The sequence below is a fragment of the Chiloscyllium punctatum genome, chromosome 10 (assembly GCF_047496795.1).
Source record: "Chiloscyllium punctatum isolate Juve2018m chromosome 10, sChiPun1.3, whole genome shotgun sequence".
In the NCBI taxonomy this organism is placed as follows: Eukaryota; Metazoa; Chordata; class Chondrichthyes; order Orectolobiformes; family Hemiscylliidae; genus Chiloscyllium; species Chiloscyllium punctatum.
In genome coordinates this window covers 27,024,074-27,044,529 of record NC_092748.1, presented here as the reverse complement: position 1 = coordinate 27,044,529, position 20,456 = coordinate 27,024,074, and positions in this window count along the sequence as shown.

Sequence of the window (20,456 nt, the reverse complement as noted above, 5' to 3'; positions counted from 1 at the left end):
GGCATGGTTTGTTGCTGACCACCAAATCCAATATGGCCTCCCCTCTAGTCGGCCGATCTACATATTGAGTCAGAACCTCTTCCTGGACACACCTGACAAATACTGCTCCATCCAATTTATGTGAACTAAGGAGGTTCCAATCAATATGTTTTTTTAATTCAAAAATATACTTTATTCATAAAATATTTTGATGATCTGTATAATTGATGGTGCCATACATATGTATACATTCCATTTCTTTACATACAGAGATTGGAATTAATCATTCATATATTCAGGTCTGTACATTTACCATCCATAAATTTAGCTGAGGCGTCAGCGGAGCCCTCTTACTGCATGGGCACCCTGTTCTTCTTTGGCAGGCAGACGTTACATGGTGGACTTTCCCCACTGCGTCTTGGCGGCAGCTGCCCCAAGCTTCAGTGCATCCCTCAACATGTAGTCCTGGACCTTAGAATGTGCCAGTCCACAACACTCAGTCGGGGTCAGCTCCTTCAGCTGGAAGATCAACAGGTTTCGGACAGACCAAAGAGCGTCTTTAATTGAGTTGATTATCCTTCAGGCACAGTTGATGTTCATCTTGGTGTGCGTCCCAGGGAACAGACCGTAGAGCATGGAGTCCCGCGTCACGGAGCTGCTCGGGGCGAACCTCAACAAACACCACTGCATTCTTCACCAGACTCCGATTGCGTAGGCACATTCCTGAAGGAGGTGTGTAACAGTCTCATCCCCTCCACAGCTGCTTCGAAGACAGCGTGCAGTGCGGCAGAATCCGGGCGTGCATAAAGGATCTCACAGGCAGAGCCCTTCTCACCACTAGCCAAGCCATGTCTTGATGCTTGTTGGAAAGTTCTGGCGATGAGGCATTCTGCCAAATGACTTTGACAGTCTGCCCAGGGAACCGCTCGACAGGATCCACCCTCTCCTTTTCCTGAAGAGTGTCAAGGACACTACGTGCTGATCATTTCCTGATGGACTTGTGTTCAAAGGTGTTTTTCTTCATAATTTTCTCCACGAAGGACAGGTGATATGGAACAGTCCAACTTCTTGGAGCATTCCGTGGCAGCGAGGCCAGGCCCACCCTTCGCAACACTGGGGACAGGTAGAGCCTCAGAACCTCACACTTGATGTTTGCATACCAGGGATCCACGCACAGCTTGATTCAGCCACACACAAAGGTGGCCATCAAGGTGAGGGTGGCGTTTGGTGTGTTTTTTTCCCCCGTTGCCCAGGTCTTTATACATCGAGTCCCTTCAGACCTGGTCCATCTTTGATCTCCATATAAAATGGAAGATGGCCCAGGTGACTGCGACAGCACAGGTTCAGGGAATAGGCCAGACCTGTGCCACATATAACAACACTGACAGTGCGTCACACCTGATGACCAGGTTTTTACCTGCAATGGAGAGCTTCCAACTGCCCAAAATCTGCCTCACTGTGCTGATACGCTCGTCCCAAGACTTGGCACATGCCCCAGCCCCTCTCATCGAAATACCCAGCACCTTCAGGTGGTCAGTCCTGACGGTGAAGGGGATCGAGGATTGGTTGGCCCAGTTCCTGAAGAGCATGACCTCACTCTTGCTTCAATTTACCTTGGCCCCCGAGGCCCGGTCGACCTGGTCACATATGCACTTAAGTCCAAGCAGAAAATGGTGAGGTCATCCACGTACAGGGAGGCCTTAACTTGTCGGCCCCCTCTGCCAGGAATAGTCATCCCTCTCACGCTTGCATCCTTCCTGATGGACTCGGCAAATGGCTATGTGCAATACACAAACCAGGCAGGAGAGAGAGGGCAACCCTGCCTGACTCCAGCTCTGACTGGGAAGCTATCTGATTCCCACACATTGATTGAGATTGCACTGACATATTAATGTAGAGCAGTCTGATGCAATTGCAGATTTCCTCCCCAAAGCCAATTTTGAAGAGAACATCTCTTATATGCATATGTGAAATCCTGTCAAAGGCTTTCTCCTTGTCCAGGCTGATGAGGCAGGTGTCCAACCCCCATGTCCTGCACGTAGGTGATCATATCCCTGAAGAGTGCGAGCCTCTCAGCGATCTTCCTACCCAGTACAGCACAGGTTTGGTCAGGGTTGATCACCGATCCCAGAGCAGACCTGACCCAGTTGGCAATGACCTTTGACAAGATTTTGTAATCCACATTCAACAGTGAGATTGGTCTCCAATTTCAGATTTCGTCCTTCTCCCCCTTCCGCTTGTAAATGAGGGTGATGATGTCTTTCCTCATGGATTCACTCATGGTACCTGCCAGAAGCATACTGACATACGCTTGCAGCAGGTCCTGGCCAAACAAGTCCCACAGAGCAGAACAGAGCTTGACTGGTAAGCCATTGCTTCTGGGAGTTTTATTCTTTTCGAAGGACTCGAGGGCCTTGGCCAGCTTGACCAGAGATAGCGGCTGGTCTAGCCTCTCCCGTGTTCTGTTGTCTAAGACCCCCGTGATAGAGGACAGGAATGACTGGGAGGCTACGCTGTGGGTCGGCTTTGAGTCATATGGGCTGGTGCAGAAGGATTTGCTGATCCTCATGATGTCAGTCTTAGATGACGTTACCAAGCCATCTCTTCCTTCAGGCTGTTGAGCATGGAGCTGTCTTTGTGCACCTTCTGGAAGAAGAAACGTGAGCACGTCTCGTCCTGCTCCACAGAGCAAATCCTGGACCAGAAGATTATCTTGGAGGCCTCCGAGGCAAAGAGCGAGACTTGCTGGCCCTTCACCTCCTGGACATCCTCCCTCACATTGACCCCCATCATCTACAGCAGGAGCAGGTTCTGCATATTTTCCTGGAGTTGGGACAGTTTTCCCCACCATTCTCTCGCCTCCTGGACACTTTTGAGGATGAAGAACTTCTTGATGTTCCCTTTTACTGTTTCCCACCAGTCTGCTGGAGACTCAAAGAGGAGCTTCACGGTTCTCCAACCTGTGTAATCCCTCTTGAGCTCCTCAATGTTTCACGGGGTCACCGGCTTGGTGTTCAGCTTCCACGTTCCCTTACCAGCCCGCTGGTCATCCTGTAAATGACAGTCGGCCAGCAGGAGGCAGTGGTCAGAGAAGAACACCGGCTTGACGTTGGTGGATCTGACCAAGAATGGGACACAAACAGGTAATCTATCCTTGAGCGGATAGACCCGTCTGCCCGTGAACAGGTTCCGATCAATATTAGGGAAGTTAAAGTCATCCATGATAGCAACCCTGTTACTTCAGCACCTTTCCAAAATCTGCCTCCCAATATAGTTCTCCATCTTTTTAGTCATATTGTAAAATAGTTTGAGGCATATTTCCATCCTATATTCAAATGTACAATTCTTGTTCCTTGATATAACTACTCTTGCCTATTTATAATAGCAATGCAAAGATGAATGCATACAGTTGAACCATAAAGTGTAAAGAGAAAACAGAGAATGCTTGAAACTTGGAGGACGTCAATCAGCACCTGAAAGAGGATTCAGTCAATAGCTTTGTAACTCACTTTAAAATAGAGTCACGTCACATTTCAAAATCTCAAAGGTTATTTCCATTTTTTTTTAATTTTTGCTTCTAATTTCTGTGGCTTGGCTTACTCTTCCCCAAAATAAAACACAGTACCACAGGCACTGGAGAGCTGAAACAAAAACAATATGCTGGAGAAACTCAGCAGGTTTGGCAGTATCTTGGAGAGAGATTACGTTTTGAGTACAGTGACCTTTCAGAACTTTGTCAGTTCTTCCCTTGTCAGGTAAGATTGGCTCAGAGTGAATCAGCAGTATCATATCCCCTTTGCTTTCTCAATGTGGTCAGTGTAAAATGGTTTGATGATTGAGGACCCCAGTTCCACACACACAAGTGTTGTTGCCTTTGATTCAGTCAATGTGTGACTCCTTTTAAAAAAAAAAATTCAGTTGCGACCCACATGGCAAAAAGCAGCACTTCATAGCCATAGTTAATTACTCAGAAGAAGATGGTGGTAATTCACCTTCTTGAACTGCTGTAGTCCATGTTATGACAATATTCTGAAAATGCTCTTAACTAGGGAGTTCCAGGATTTGGATCTGCAATAATTAACTTTGCATCACATGATACTTAATCTAGCTCTATCCCTAATCTTTCTTTTCCCCTGGGAACACAGTCTTTTATAAAATGTTTTAGACTTCACAAATCTTTCCTAACGAAGATCTGACGTCTTCCCCTGGGAGAAATCATTCCTATAGATGGATTTCCTTATGTTTGCACAAACTGTTTTGTGTTTTCTCTCTCAGATTGCTCGAAGAGTAATGGAAAAGGTAAATTAATTGATAAGTTCCCTCCTTATCCAATGTGAGTAAAGTAAGTTTTTTTAAGTCAGCACACTATTCAATTGTCATGTACAAAAACTAAAGCCTGGATAGCAGCATTCAGGGTCAAATTGCAATAAATTGGAATTTGAGGGTCATTGTAATGATTGACAGGTTACTCAGCTAATTCGATGTGTGGTTGATTACAAGAAATCCTGTATCATTTCTAATTGTACATTGTAAAAGAAAGTTATGCAAAGATGCATAAAATATTCAAGGTGTAGATCTTTACCCTTCCATCTTCAGAATTCCTCATGCAACTGTTCATGTATTAAAGTGTTTAGTAATTGATGTCAGGTATAGACAGGAGAGATCCAGTGAATCCTTAGAATCTGAGTATAAAGGCAGTAGCAGTATAATGAAGAGGGAAATCAGGAGTGCAAAAAGGAGACATGAGATAGCTTTGGCAAATAGGATTAAGGAGAATCCAAAGGGTTTTTATAAATACATTAAAGACAAAGGAGTAACTAGGGAGAGAATAGAGGCCCTCAAAGATCAGCAAGGCAGCTTATGTGTGGAGCCGCAGGAGATGGGGGAGATATTACATGAGTATATTGCATCAGTGTTTACTGTGGAGAAAAACATGGAATATATAGAATGTGGAGAAATAGTTGATGACATCTTGAAAAATGTCCATATTACAGAGGAGGATGTGCTGGATGTCCTGAAACACAAAAATGGATAAATTCCTTAGGACCTGATCAGGTGTAACCTAGAACTCTGTGGGAAGCTAGAGAAGTGATTGCTGAGCCCCTTGCTGTGATATTTGTGTCATCAATAGTCACAGGTGAGGTGCTGGAAGACTGGAGGTTGGATAACGGTAAGAAAGGTGGTAAGGAAAAGCTGGCAACAATAGACCGGTGAGCCTGACAATGGTGGTGAGCAAGCTGTTGGAGGGAATCCTGAGGGACAGGACTTACATGTATTTGGAAAGGCAAGGATTGATTAGGGATAGTCAGCATGGCTTTGTGCATGGGATATCATGTTTAACAAACTTGAGTTTGTTGAAGAAGTAACAGAATTGATAAGTGGCTGTGATCTATATGGACTTCAGTAGGTTTTCAACAAGGTTCCCCATGGGAGACTGATTAGCAAGGTTAGATCTCATGGAATACAGAGAGAACTAGTTATTTGGATACAGAACTGGCTCAAATGTAGAAGACAGAGGGTGGTGTTGGAGGATTGCTTTTCACACTGGAGGCCTGTGACAAGTGGTGTGCCACAAGATTGGTGCATTCATATAAATGATTTGGATGTGAACATAGGGCTGTTCATATGGTTAGTACGTTTGCAGATCAACCTTTTGCAGATGACACCAAAATTAGAGGGGTAGTGGACAGTGAAGAAGGTTACCTCAGATTACAATGGGCTCTTGATCAGATGGGCCAGTAGGCTGAGGAGTGCCAGATGGAGCTTAATTTCAACAAATGTGAGGTGCTGTATTTTGGAAAAGCAAATCTTGGCAAGACTTATACACTTAATGGTAAGGTCCTCGGGAATTTTGCTGAACAAATTTTTCTTGGAGTGCAGGTTCATAGTTCCTTGAAACTAGAGTCGCAGGTAGGCAGGATAGTGAAGAAGATGTTTGGTATGCTTTCCTTTATGGGTGAGAGCTTGAGTACAGGAGTTGGGAGGTCATATTGCGGCTGTGTGGGGTGTTGATTAGGTCACATTTTGAATATTGCATGCAATTCTGGTCTCCTTTCTATTGGAAGGATGTTGTGAAACTTGGAAGGGTTCAGAAAAGATTCACAAGGATGTTGTCACAGTTGGAGGCTTTCAGATATAGGGAGAAGCTAAATAGCATGGGGCTGTTTTCCCTGAGGTATCGGAGGCTAAGAGGTGACCTTATAGAGGCTTATAAAATCATGAGTGGCATGGCTACGATGAATAGAGAAAATCATTTCATCATTGTCAATAGTGCCAGAAGACCGGAGGATAGCAAATGTACCCTTGTTCAAGAAGGGGAGTAGAGACAACCCGGGTAATTATAGACCGGTAAGCCTTACTTTGCTTGTGGGTAAAGCGTTGGAAAAGTTTTAAGAGATAGGACTTATAATCATCTTGAGAGGACTAAGTTGATGAGGGATAGCCAACACCGTTTTGTGAAATGTAGGTTGTGCCTCACAAACCTTATTGAGTTCTTTGAGATGGTGACCAAACAGGTGGATGAGGGTAAAGTAGTTGATCTGGTGTATATGGATTTCAGTAAGGCATTTGATAAGGTTCCCCATGGTAGGCTATTGCAGAAAATACAGAAGCATGGGATTGAGAGTGATTTAGCGGTTTGGATCAGAAATTGGCTAGCTGAAAGAAGACAGAGGATGGTGGTTGATGGGCAGTGTTCATCCTGAAGTTTAGTTACAAGTGGTGTTCTCTTTTGGGGCCACTGCTCGTTGCCATTTTTATAAACAACCTAGATGAGGGTGTAGAAGGATTGGTTAGTAAATTTGTGGATGACACTAAGGTCAGTAGAGTTGTGGATAGTGCTGAAGGATGTTGCAGGTTACAGAGGGAAATAGATAAGCTGCAGAGATGGGCTGAGAGGTGGCAAAAGGCGTTTAATGTGGAAAAGTATGAGGTGATTCACTTTGGAAGAAGCAACAGGAAGAAAGAGTACTGGGCGAATGATAAGATTCTTGGTAGTGTACATGAGCAGAGAGATTAAAAATGTGTTGCTGGAAAAGCGCAGCAGGTCAGGCAGCATTTTTCAGCTCTGATCTCCAGCATTTGCAGTCTTCACTTTCTCCATGAGCAGAGAGATCTCAGTATTCATGTACATAGACTACTGAAGGTTGCCACCCAGGGTGATGGGGCTGTTAAGAAGGCATACAGTGTGTTAGCTTTTATTGGTAGAAGGATTGAGTTTCGTATCCACAAAGTCATGTTGCAGCTGTACAAAGCTGTACAAGTTCTGGTCACCGCATTACAGGAAGGATATGGAAATTTTGGGAAATAATGCAGCGGAGATTTACCAGGAAGTCGCCTGGTATGGAGGGAAGGTCCTATGAGGAAAGGCTGATGGAGAAGACTGTTTTCGTTCGAGGGAAGAAGGTTGAGAAGTGATTTAAATGCTGTTCCTTAAACCAGCTCCACATTTCAATTGTCCTCATCCCCAGCATTTTGTTACCATATTCTATGCATCCTAAGTATTGCCTAATCGCATTATAATTGCCCTTCCAACATCTCTAACTCTTGCCCTGTGGCATGTACCTATCCCTTTCTATCACTAAACTAAATGTAACAGACTATGGTCACTCTCTCCAAAGTGTTCACTTACCACTAATTCAAATACCTGGGCTGATTCATTACCAAGTACCAGATTCAGTGTGGCCTCCACATCTTGTCGGCCCTTCGATTACTGTATCAGGAAACCCTCCTGCGCATGTTGGACAAAAACTGATCCATCTGATATATTAGAGTTATATATATTTCCGGTCAATCTTGGGAAGTTATAGTTCACCATAGTGACCACTCTGTTCCTTTCACTCCTACCCAGAACCGCTTTGCCAATCCACTCCTTCACACACCTGGCACTTTGTGGAGGTCTACAAAAAAATCTCCTAGCAGTGTGAGCTCTCCTCTCGTCTTTCTAGCCACAGCCCATATCACCTCAGTAGATGAGTCCTTGTCAAGAATTGTTTTACCCATCCTTATACTGTTCTTGACTAACAAAGCTACACCTCCCCCTGTTTTACCACCTTCCCTGATCTTAATGAAAGATCTAAACCCTGGAACCTGCAACGTCCATTCCTGACCCTGCACTATCCATGTCTTCGAAATGGCCACAATATCTGCCTTTCATTTCAGGCCCCTTGCATTGAAATTAGTGCACTTCATTTCACCAGATTTTCCTCTTTGCTTGCTTTTTTCTTGCCTGCCTAGTCTACTGACATTGCTCTATTTAACTTGTGTACCAGCCTCAACCTTCTTTCTGGCCTTAGGACTGTTCAGTATCCCACATCCCCGCCAGACTAGTTTGAATCCTCTCAAGCAGGTCTACCAATTCTCCCCACCAGGATATGGGACCCCTTCCGGCATCCAGTTCAAACGTCTTGCATACCCTGTCTATCTGTACTGAAATCTTCAAGGATCTATGAACTTGTCCACCAAAGACCCTGTGTTCCTCAGTACACATCAATTGTGTACGCCAATTGTGTATTAGACTTCCCAAAGTGAATTATCTGCCATTATTCTGCTCAGTTTATCATCTGATCGATATCAGATTGAAGCCTGAGACCATGGACAACACCCTCTCCTTTCAAGCCTATGAATGATACCTTCTGCTTTCATATCTAAGTTATTAATGTACATAATAAACAGCAATGGTCCCCACTGACGAAAGGCTTTCAATCACAAAAGCAACCCATCCACCAATCTTCTAACTTGCCTTGGATCGCATGGGCTCTTCCTGCCTTCCATGCGGGGCTTGTCAAAGGCCTTAATGAAGTCCATGTAACTATTATCATCTGCACTGCCCTCATCAATACTTTATGAGACCGTTTCAAAAAACGCAACTGAAATCATCAGACAGGGTTTTCTTCTACCAAATCCATGCTGACTATCCCTAACTGGTTCTTGCCTTTCCAAATGTTGATTCATCCTGTCCCTCAGAATTATTTCCAATAATCTCCCTCCCCCTGCTGTCAGACTATCTGCTCTGTAATTACCTGGCCGATCCCTGCTGCCTTTCTTGAGCAAAGGAACCAAATTGGCTATCCTCCAGTCATTCAGCACTTCAACTGTGGCCAGCCAAGTTCTAAGTGTAGCAGTATCTATGGAAAGAGAAATAAAGTTAATGTTTCAGGTCATTGAACTTTCAGCAAAACCCAACTGTTTAAGGCCATCAGCCTGAAATATTCACGTATTTCTCTGCACAAATTCTGCAAGACCTGTTGAAGATTTCAGGCATTTTCTGTCCTCACTTCAGTTATGACTGGGGGTGGACATTGAAATATGAACAGGAGGTAAAAGGACTCCATGAATTGACTCATCTTTGATGATGGAAGAGCTCAGAACACCAATATAAAAGACAAGCCTGATACATTTGTGACCATCAAACTCCAGTTAGAAGTCCTGTCGAAAATCTATCCTCAGATGTCAGTATTCAGCCATTAGATTCACCAATGATTCCAAGAAACTGGCAAGCAAAGGCCATACCCCAGCAAAATTTCAGCTGCAGTACTGAAAACCTGTGCTCTATAATTAGCTGTATCTCCAATCCGTATATTCAAAGCACTGACATATCCAAAGTGAAATGTATATCCTGTCCACAAAGTGGAAGACAAATTTAATCTAACCAAACACTGACTCATCTTTCAACTCCCAATCATCACCAAAGTAATGAAAGATAGTGCTGACAATGTTCCAAAGATGTGCAGGTCAGGTGAATTGGCCATGCTAAATTGCCCGTAGTGTTAGGTAAGGGGTAGATATAGATGTAGTGGTATGGGTGGGTTACGCTTCGGCGGGGCGGTGTGGACTTGTTGGGCCGAAGGGCCTGTTTCCACACTGTAAGTAATCTAATCTAATCTAATCTAAATATATCCACCAGGGCTGCAGTAATCTCCTCCCTTACCTTTTATAGCAGCCTGGGATACATTTCATTGGGCACTGGGGATTTCTCCACCTTTATGCGTGTGAAAACATTGATCTTGCCATGTTATGAAACCTCATCATCCCATTTGAAATCCTTGGCTACCATGCCTTTCACCTGTGTGAATACAGATGAGAACTATTCATTTCAGGCCTCACCTACGTCCTCTGGCTCCATGCACAGTTTGTCCTTTTGGTTTCTAACAGGCCCCAATATTTAGCTGGGAATCCTCTTATAATAAGTATACCTGATGGCTTTTCCTTTATAGTATTTGACAAGGGTGTTTCATGACCATTGTTTGCGCCTCATTTTTAAGGATGCCCTTTATGTTTTTGAAGGACTTTGCCTGTTTTTATTGCATTATATTTTTTTCATCAAACTCACAATATCGCTTGATCAGCATTCACTGGAGTTACTGCCTTTTCCATTCCCTCTTTGTAGTACGCGCTTGCCCTGAATTCTCACTGTATCACTTTGAAATACTGATGAGAGGGAAGGTGGTGATCAAGGAAGCAGTAGGAGGTGGCTGCAAGTTGACAACTGGCTGCAGCAGTGTAGAGGTCAATGCGCCACACTATTACTACACCTCCATGTCTGCGGGTTTCATGGCAAGTTTGGGGTTGGAGCGGAGGGAGTGGACGTCTGCTTGTTGTGAGGGTGAGAGGTTGGAGTGGGAGAAGCAATTGGACAGGTTGAGGTAGTTGATGTCATGGCAGCAATTTGAAATGAAGAGGTCAAGGGCAGGTAACAGGCCAGCACATGGTGTCCAGGTGGATGGGGTATGTTGGAAGCAGGAGAAGTGGTCCTTGGTGGATGGGTGGGTGTCTTGCTTAAAAAGGTAGGCACGGAGGTGGAGGCGGTGGAAGAAACATTCAAGGTTGCACCATGTGTCAACCCTTTAATCTGGAACCATAGAGGGATAAAGGTGAGGCCATTACTGAGGACTAAACGTTCACCCTTAGTGAAGGAGAGTTATGGGGGAATGGTGAAGACAACTGCAGGGATGGGAGCACAGCCTGATGGTGTCTTTGGGATGGTGTCTGAGATTATGTAACGAGCAAGAGCTCTAGGAGTTGATGCAGTTTATGCAGTGTCAAGCATTTAGAACAGTTTACAGAGGGAGGTAGGTTTCTCAGGCAGGAACATCTTACAGACGAGAATGGTGTGGCCTCAGAAAGTTAAAGATAGGGAGTGTTTTCAGGTCTGGAAGAGGTTACACTGATCAGGATGGTTGAAGTGACTGAAACAGTTATCATGGAGAAGGTTACAAAGATAGGAAGGATGTAGGGACTGAAGGTGAATTCACCCGCAGGAATGGTTGCATTAGTAGAATGATGTTCAGGAATTGCAATTGCAGTAGGGTTTACATAGATAGGAAAGGCTGTGTTTACTGCAGAAGGTGACACTGATACAAACAGTATTATGGAGTGTTTAGTGGGCTATCATAGCTCGTAGAAAATGTTTTATAGGGAGTAGAGTAGATTACAGACATGGGGAGGCCTGTCAGATTAAAAATAGCTGATGCAGATAGTCAGTGCTGTAAGGCTGGAGGAGGTTATAATAATGAGTTGCCAAGACTTAATTACTTTATTGATATCAAGGATGTCTCAGCACGTAACTGATAAAAGGGAAGTTTAGTCAATCCAGATGAGTTCACAAAGATATAAATGTTTCTAGGAGTTGCAGAACGTAACAATGATGAGGAGTGTTGTAACAAATGGCAATAGTTATAGGGAGGATTCTCAGACCAGTAAAATATGACAGTTATGGAGTCATAGTCATAGAAATGTACAGCATGCAAACAGACCCTTCAGTCCAACCCGTCCATGCCTAACAGATATCCCAACCCAATCTAGTCCCACCTGTCAACACCCAATCCATATCTCTCCAAACCCTTCCTATTCATATACCCATCCAAATGCCTTTTAACTGTTGCAATTGTAGTGGCATCCACCACTTCCTCTGATACCTCATTCCATACACGTACCACCCTCTGCATGAAAATGTTGCCCCTTAGGTCTCTTTTATATCTTTCCCCTCTCACTCTAAACCAGTGCCCTCCAGTTCTGCATTTCCCAACCCCAAGTAAAAGACCTTGTCTGATTATCCTATCCATGCCCCTCATAATTTTGTAAACCTCTATAATATCACCCCTCAACCTCTGACACTCCAGGAAAAACAACCCCAACCTGTTCAGCCTCTCCCTGTAGCTCAAATCCTCCAACCCTGGAAACATCCTTGTAAATCTTTTCTGAACCCTTTCAAGTTTCACAACATCCTTCTGATAGGAAGGAAACCAGAACTACACGCAATATGCTAACAGTGGCCGAACCAATATCCTATAGAGCTACAACATGACCTCCCAACTCCTGTACTCAGTATTCTGACCAATAAAAGAAAGCATACCAAACGCCTTCTTCACTATCCTATCTACCTGCAACTGCACTTTCAAGGAGCTATGAACTTGCACTTCAAGGTCTCTTAGTTCAGCAACACTCCCTAGGACCTTATCATTAAGTGTTTAAGTCCTGCCAAGATTTGCTTTCCCAAAATGTAGCACCTCACATTTATCTGAATTAAACTCCATCTGCCACCTTTCAGTCCACTGGCCCATTTGATCAAGATACCAAGATATTTTCAGTACAGGATAAGTGGAGATTCAAAGATTTTATACTCTAGAATCAGTAAAATAAAATTACAGTAAAAATTATAAGTGGCATTATTTCTGAAGCATCGTCTCATGTGCTTTTTTCACTGGAAAAAAAAATTGGGGACATTTAAGAGACTACTGGACATGCATATGGTCACAGAAATTTGAGGGTGCATACATGAGGATCAATGGTCAGCACAACATCGTGGGCTGAAGGGCCTGTTCTGTGCTGTACTGTTCTATGTTCTATGTTCTATACCATTGTTATCTGAGGTAACCTCCTTCGCTGTCCACTACACCTCCAATTTTGGTGTCATCAGCAAACTTACTATACCTCTTACGCTCTAATCCAAATTATGTATATAAATGATGAAAAGTCATATCGATCTTTCTAAAGACTCAGAATAGAATCCCTAGTGTGGATTGAGGCCCTTTGGCCGAACAAGCTCACACTGACCATCCAAAGAGTAACCCAACCAGACCCACTCCCCTTCACTATTATCCTATATTTACCCTTGACTAATGCATCTAACAAACACATCCCTGAACACTATGGGCAATTCTGTTTGGCCATTTCACCTAACCTGCATATCTTTGGATTGTGGGAGGAAACCGGAGCACCCGGAGGAAACCCAGGCAGACACAGGGAGAATGTGCAAACTTCACATAGATAGTCGCCAGAGACTGGAATTGATCCCAGGTGTTTGGAGTTGTGAGGCAGCCGTGCTAAACACTGAGCCACCGTCCACCTGGAGAAGCTTATATAGGCAAGGAGTGTTTTGGAGGCTGTGCAGATTACAGAGATAAGGAGAGAATTGGGGATGAGCCAAGGTTAAAGAGACAGGGATGGTTGACAGGACTGAGTGAAGATCTGAATAGAATCTCCACAATGTGGAAATAGGAAATTCGGCCCACCACAAAATCACTTTGAAGAGAATTCCACCCCGTTCTATTCCCATACCTATCCATTTAACCCTGCATTTCTCTGTTTAACCCATCTACACATTCCTGAAATCTATGGTCAATTCATGATGGCCAATGTACCAAACATGCACATTTATGGATTGTGGGAAGGAAACAGAGCAGTGACTGAAAGCAGTGGTGGTCAGAGGTAAGAAACCTTGTCATAACCGAAGGAAATCACAGAGATGGTGAAGACTGTTGAGAGTAGGCGAGTTTACAGGTCTAGCAAGGGACTGCAGAATGTTACACAAAGGGTGGGTTGGAAGGAAAGGCTGTAGGAACTGGAAGCATTTGTACAGATAGAGAGGGGGGTATGGATGGGAGAAGGTTTGAGGGAGTGAGGTGGAGCGCTGTCAGGACTGGGAGTAGATTACAGTAATACTATGTGCTGGAGAGACTGGAGGAACATATACGGATGGGAAGGTTGGTAAGGGTTGGATGTTATAGACAGAGTGGGCTGTAGGTACTGGACAGGATGACGGACATAAGTATGTTTATAGATTTTTGGGGATAGTAGCCATAACTCCAAGTTTCAATGTCATTATGGATAAGAATAGTGCAGAAATGAATGTCCAAATTTAGGGAACCCCCATATTATTAGATGATCATCATCATTACACATTATCACTATCATGAGACAGGATCTGACAAACAGACAATGGGAGTAACTACTTGCATTTGGTCCACAGGCTCCAACCTCATTGTCTGTGAACCCCGCACTGTCCAATTCTACCTACTTCTTAAGATTCACAAACCTGCCTGCCCCGGCTGACCCATTGTCTCAGCCTGCGCCTGTCCCACTAAACTCATCTCTTCCTACTTCGACACTGTCGTGTCCCCCTTAGTACAGGAACTCCCCACCTACGTTCATCACCTCCTCCAAGATTTTCATTTCCCTGGCCCCCAACGTCTCATCTTCACCTTGGACATCCAGTCCCTTTACATGTCAATCTGCCACGACCAAGGTCTCCAAGGTCTCTGTTTCATCCTGTCACGCCATCCCATCCATTACCCTTCAACTGGCACCCTTATCCGCCTGGCTGACCTGATCTTCACCCTCAAAAAGAGTCTTCACCCTCCAGTCCTCCCACTTCCTCCACACAAAACCATGGGCACCTGCATGGGGACCCAGCTATGCCTGCCTGTCAGATATGTGGAACAGTCCATCTTCCGCAGTTACACCAGCACCACCCCCCCCCCCCACTCCACCTGTTCCTCCACTACATCCGTGATTGTATCGGCGCCACCTCATACTCACATGAGGAGTTTGAGCAGTTCATCAACTTTACCAACACCATTCACCGTGACTTCAAATTCATCTGGACCATCTCGGAAACCTCCCTCCCCTTTCTGGACCTCTCCATCACTGTCTCTGGCGACCGACTAACCACAGACATATATTTCAAGCCTGCTTCTGGATTAGTGGTGCTGGAAGAGCGCAGCAGTTCAGGCAGCATCCAAGGAGCAGCAAAATCGACATTTCAGGCAAAAGCCCTTCATCCTTTATTAGCACCACTAATCCAGAATCTGGTTTCCAGCATCTGCAGTCATTGTTTTTACCTCATATATTACAAGCCCACCAACTCCCACAGCTACCCAGACTACACCTACTCCCACCCTACCTCTTTTAAAAACACCATCCCTTATTCCTAGATCCTCCACCTCCACCACATCTATTCACAGGATGACCAATTCCACCTCAGAAAGTCCCAGATGACCTCCTTCTTCCATGATCACAACTTCCTTCCCAGGTGATTGATGCCCTCCAGTGCATCTCCTCCACTTCACTGAACCCCATCCCTCCCAATGCAACAAGGACAGAATCCCCCCCCCCCCCCCCCCAGTTCCTTCCACCCCACCAATCTCCACAACAATGTATCATCCTCCACCACTTCCACCACCTCCAAACAGACTCCACCACCAGAGATATATTCCCCTCCCCGACCCTATCAGCATTCTGAAAAACCATTCCCTCTGTGACTCCTTTGTCAGATCTACAACCCCGACTAGCTCACACCCCAGTCCTGGCACCGTTCACTGCCACGGCAGGAAATGCAAAACCTGCGCCCATACCACTCCCTTCACCTCCATCCAATGCCCCAAGGGATCCTTTGTCATCCCTCAGAAATTCACCTGTACCTCTACCAGCATTATCTACTACATCCGTTGCACCCGGTGTGGTCTCCTCTATATCGGGGAGACAGGATACCTTCGTGCGGATCGTTTCTGAGAACATGTTTCTGAGAACATCGTTTCTGAGACACCCACACCTACTATACCCACCACCAATGGCTGAATACTTCAACTTCAACTCCCTCTCCGTCAAGGACATGCAGGTCCTGGGCCTCCTCCACTGCCAAACTATTACCACCCGACGCCTGGAGGAGGAAGGCCTCATATTCCTACAACCACACAATAGAAATGTAGATTTCAACAGCTTCCTCACTTCCCCTCCCCCACATTATCCCAGTCCCAAGCCTCCAATTCGGCACTGCCCTCCGGACCCTTCCATCACTGCCCTCTCTGACATATCACCTTCTCCCTCACCTTCATTCAACTATCTCTTTCCCAGCTACCTCCCCCCCTCCCTTTTATCTCTCAGCACCGACCCACAAGCCTCATTCCTGATGAAGGCCTCATGCCCAAAACATCAATTTTCCTGCTACTTGAATGCTGCCTGACCTGCTGTGCTTTTCCAGAACCACACTCTCGAGTCTGTACAGACCCTACAGTCCTTCCTATTTGTGTTATCCTCTGATGATCCTGCAACATTCCCAATCTGTAGAACCCAATCCAATGCCTGTGACGCTGCTGATCCAGTTCCTACAAGACTCACGATCTTTGTAACATCCTCCCTTCGCTATCACCCACCCTGTCAGTGTAAGTTCCTCCAGTCTCTCCATCCATCTATTCATTTCCATCACCTCCACCCCGATCTGTGTAAACATGACCGTCCCTACTGCAGAAATTTCCTCCAGTTTGTGCAATGCTCCCTTATCTGTGACTGTATCTCCGATGAAATTTGCTGTCTCTGTCTCCGGAACAATCTGTCAGATTCCACATCCTCCACATAAGACCATAAGACATAGGAGTGGAAGTAAGGCCATTCGGCCCATCGAGTCCACTCCTCCATTCAATCATGGCTGATGCGCATTTCAGCTCCACTTGCCAGCGTTCTCCCCGTAGCCCTTAATTCCTCTAGACAACAAGAACCTATCAATCTCGGCCTTGAAGACATTTAGCGTCCCGGCTTCCACTGCACTCCGTGGCAATGAATTCCACAGGCCCACCACTCTCTGGCTGAAGAAATGTCTCCGCATTTCCGTTCTGAAATGACCCCCTCTAATTCTAAGGCTGTGTCCACGGGTCCTAGTCTCCTCGCCTAACAGAAACAATTTTCTAGCATCCACCTTTTCAAAGCCATGTATTATTTTGTACGTCTCTATTAGATCGCCCCTTAATCTTCTAAACTCCAACGAATACAATCCCAGTATCCTCAGCTGTTCCTCATATGCTAGACCTGTCATTCCAGGGATCATCCGTGTGAATCTCCGCTGGACACGTTCCAGTGCCAGTATGTCCTTCCTGAGGTGTGGGGACCAAAACTGGACACAGTACTCCAAATGGGGCCTAACCAGAGCTTTATAAAGTCTTAGTAGTACATCTCTGCTTTTATATTCCAACCCTCTTGAGATAAGAGACAACATTGCATTCGCTTTCTTAATCACACACTCAACCTGCATGTTTACCTTTAGAGAATCCTCGACTAGCACTCCCAGATCCCTTTGTGCTTTGGCTTTATTAAGTTTCTCACCATTTAGAAAGTAGTCCATTCCTATATTCTTTTTGCCAAAGTGCAAGACCTCGCACTTGCTCACGTTAAATTCCATCAGCCATTTCCTGGACCACTCTCCCAACCTGTCTAGATCCTTCTGTAGCCTCCCCACTTCCTCAGTACTACCTGCCTGTCTATCTAACTTTGTATCATCGGCAAACTTCGCTAGAATGCCCCCGGTTCCCTCATCCAAATCATTAATATATAATGCGAACAGCTGTGGCCCCAGCACCGAACCCTGCGGGACACCGCTCGTCACCGGCTGCCATTCTGAAAAAGAACCTTTTATCCCAACTCTCTGCCTTCTGTTAGATAGCCAATCCTCAATCCATCCCAGCAGCTCACCTCGAACACCATGGGCCCTCACCTTGCTCAGCAGTCTCCCGTGTGGCACCTTATCAAAGGCCTTTTGAAAGTCCAGATAGACCACATCCACTGGGTTCCCCTGGTCTAACCTACTTGTTACCTCTTCAAAAAATTCCAACAGGTTTGTCAGGCATGACCTCCCTTTACTAAATCCATGTTGACTTGTTCTAATCAGACTCTGCTCTTCCAAGAATTTAGAAACCTCATCCTTAATGATGGATTCTAGAATTTTACCAACAACCGAGGTTAAGCTGATTGGCCTATAATTTTCCATCTTTTGCCTTGATCCTTTCTTGAACAAGGGGGTTACTACAGCCATCTTCCAATCATCCGGGACCTTTCCTGACTCCAGTGACTCTTGAAAGATCTCAACCAATGCCTCTGCTATTTCCTCAGCCACCTCTCTCAGAACTCTAGGGTGTATCCCATCGGGGCCAGGAGATTTATCAATTTTAAGACTTTTTAACTTTTCTAGCACTATCTCTTTCGTAATGGCAACCATACTCAACTCAGCCCCGTGACACCCTTTAATTTTTGGGATATTACTCATGTCTTCCACTGTGAAAACTGACGCAAAGTACTTGTTAAGTTCTCCTGCTATTTCCTTATCTCCCATCACTAGGCTCCCTGCATCAGTTTGAAGTGGCCCAATGTCTACTTTTGCCTGTCGTTTGTTTCTTATGTACTGAAAGAAACTTTTACTATTATTTCTAATATTACTGGCTAGCCTACCTTCATATTTGATCCTCTCATTTCTTATTACACTCTTTGTTATCTTCTGTTTGCTTTTGTATCCTTCCCAATCTTCTGATTTCCCACTGTTCTTAGCCACTTTATAGGATCTCTCTTTTTCTTTAATACATTTCCTGACTTCCTTTGTCAGCCAAGGTTGTCTAATCCCTCCCCGGTTAATCTTTCTTTTCTTGGGAATGAACCTCTGTACAGTGTCCTCAATTATACCTACAAACTCCTGCCATTTTTGCTCGAGTGTCTTCCCGGTTAGCCTCTGCTTCCAGTCTATTTTAGTCAGTTCCTCTCTCATGCCCTCATAATTACCTTTATTCAACTGTAATACCATTACATCAGATTTTGTCTTCTCCCTTTCAAACTCCAGACTGAACTCTACCATATTATGGTCGCTACTTCCTAAGGGTTCCCTTACTTTAAGATCTTTTATAGAGTCTGGTTCATTGCAAAGCACTAGGTCCAGAATAGCCTGCTCTCTTGTGGGCTCCATGACAAGCTGTTCCAAAAAGCCATCCTGTAAACATTCCATGAATTCCCTTTCTTTAGATCCACTAGCAACATTATTTACCCAGTCCACCTGCATATTGAAGTCACCCATGATCAATGTAACCTTGCCTTTCTGACATGCCTTCTCTATTTCCCGGTACATGTTGCGTCCCTGGTCCTGACCACTGTTAGGAGGTCTGTACACAACTCCAATTATGGTTTTTTTGCCTTTGTGGTTCCTCAATTCCACCCACACAGACTCCACATCATCCGACGCTATGTCATTCAATACCATAGATTTAATTTTGTTCTTAACTAACAAGGCAACCCCACCCCCTCTGCCCACCTCTCTGTCTTTTCGATAAGTTGAAAAACCATGGAGGTTTAACTGCCAGTCCTGACCCCCCTGTAACCAAGTCTCTGTGATGCCTACTACATCATAATCATTCACTATTATCTGTGCCATTAATTCATCGGCTTTGTTATGAATGCTACGAGCATTCAGGTAAAGTGCCTTAATGCTAACTTCCTTATTAGAGATGTTGTAAGTCATATGTCCTAAGTTATCCTTGCTTTTTTCTGCATTCTCAGTCTGCCTCAATTTTAAATCCGCCTGGAAACATGCTATCCTGCTGCTTATTTACCTCCATACTCCCTGTCGCTTTCACATCTAAATAACCCCCAGAACATTAGCCTTCCTATGTCTCTAAAAGTCTTCAGTCACAACTACCCTCCATATGTCTTCCAATCTATGCAACCATCTTAATGTCTGTAATCTGCTCAGTTCTCTAAAACGCTGCCTGTCTGTGGAAACTGGCCCTATTCAACAAACATCCTTAACCTTGTAAACTGCTCCGTCCTCCCAACCTTTCCATGTCCATGAACTCCTGTAGGCCCTACAGCTGTCCACCACCTCTGTAACCTCCTGTGGCTGTGTGGTCCTTCCTTCCCGTGAAACCACCTCCAGTACCCACAACCCTCACAGACTAGATTGTCTGCTCCAGATCAGACCATTTCCTTCTCCATAACTTCCTCCATTCCCAACAACTCTTCCCATTTGTGTAACCTTGTTCATACCCCATACTCTGCAGCTTTCTGAATCTTCTTCCTGCTATTGCAACACTTCCATGTTTATATAAAATGCTCCAGCGCTAAAACTTTCCACAACTCTGTGACATTCTCCAGTCCCTGCAACACTGCCAAACTGTCAACCTTCACATGTCCCTACAATCCTGTCTCTCTTGCAACCTCCTTCATCACCATGAACCCTCACAATTACTGAAGCCTCCTTTTACCACTGAAACCCTCCTAATGTCTGCAAAACCTTCCACTCCTCAACCCTCCAAATCTCTGTAATCTCTTCCACCATCCTCCAGTGTTCTTCTGGGGAACGTTGCAGAGGAAGGAAGAGTTGTAAGAGTCATGTTACGGAGGTAGGAGGAGCTGCAGAACCTTGAGGATGGTACAAACATAGGAAGAGACTT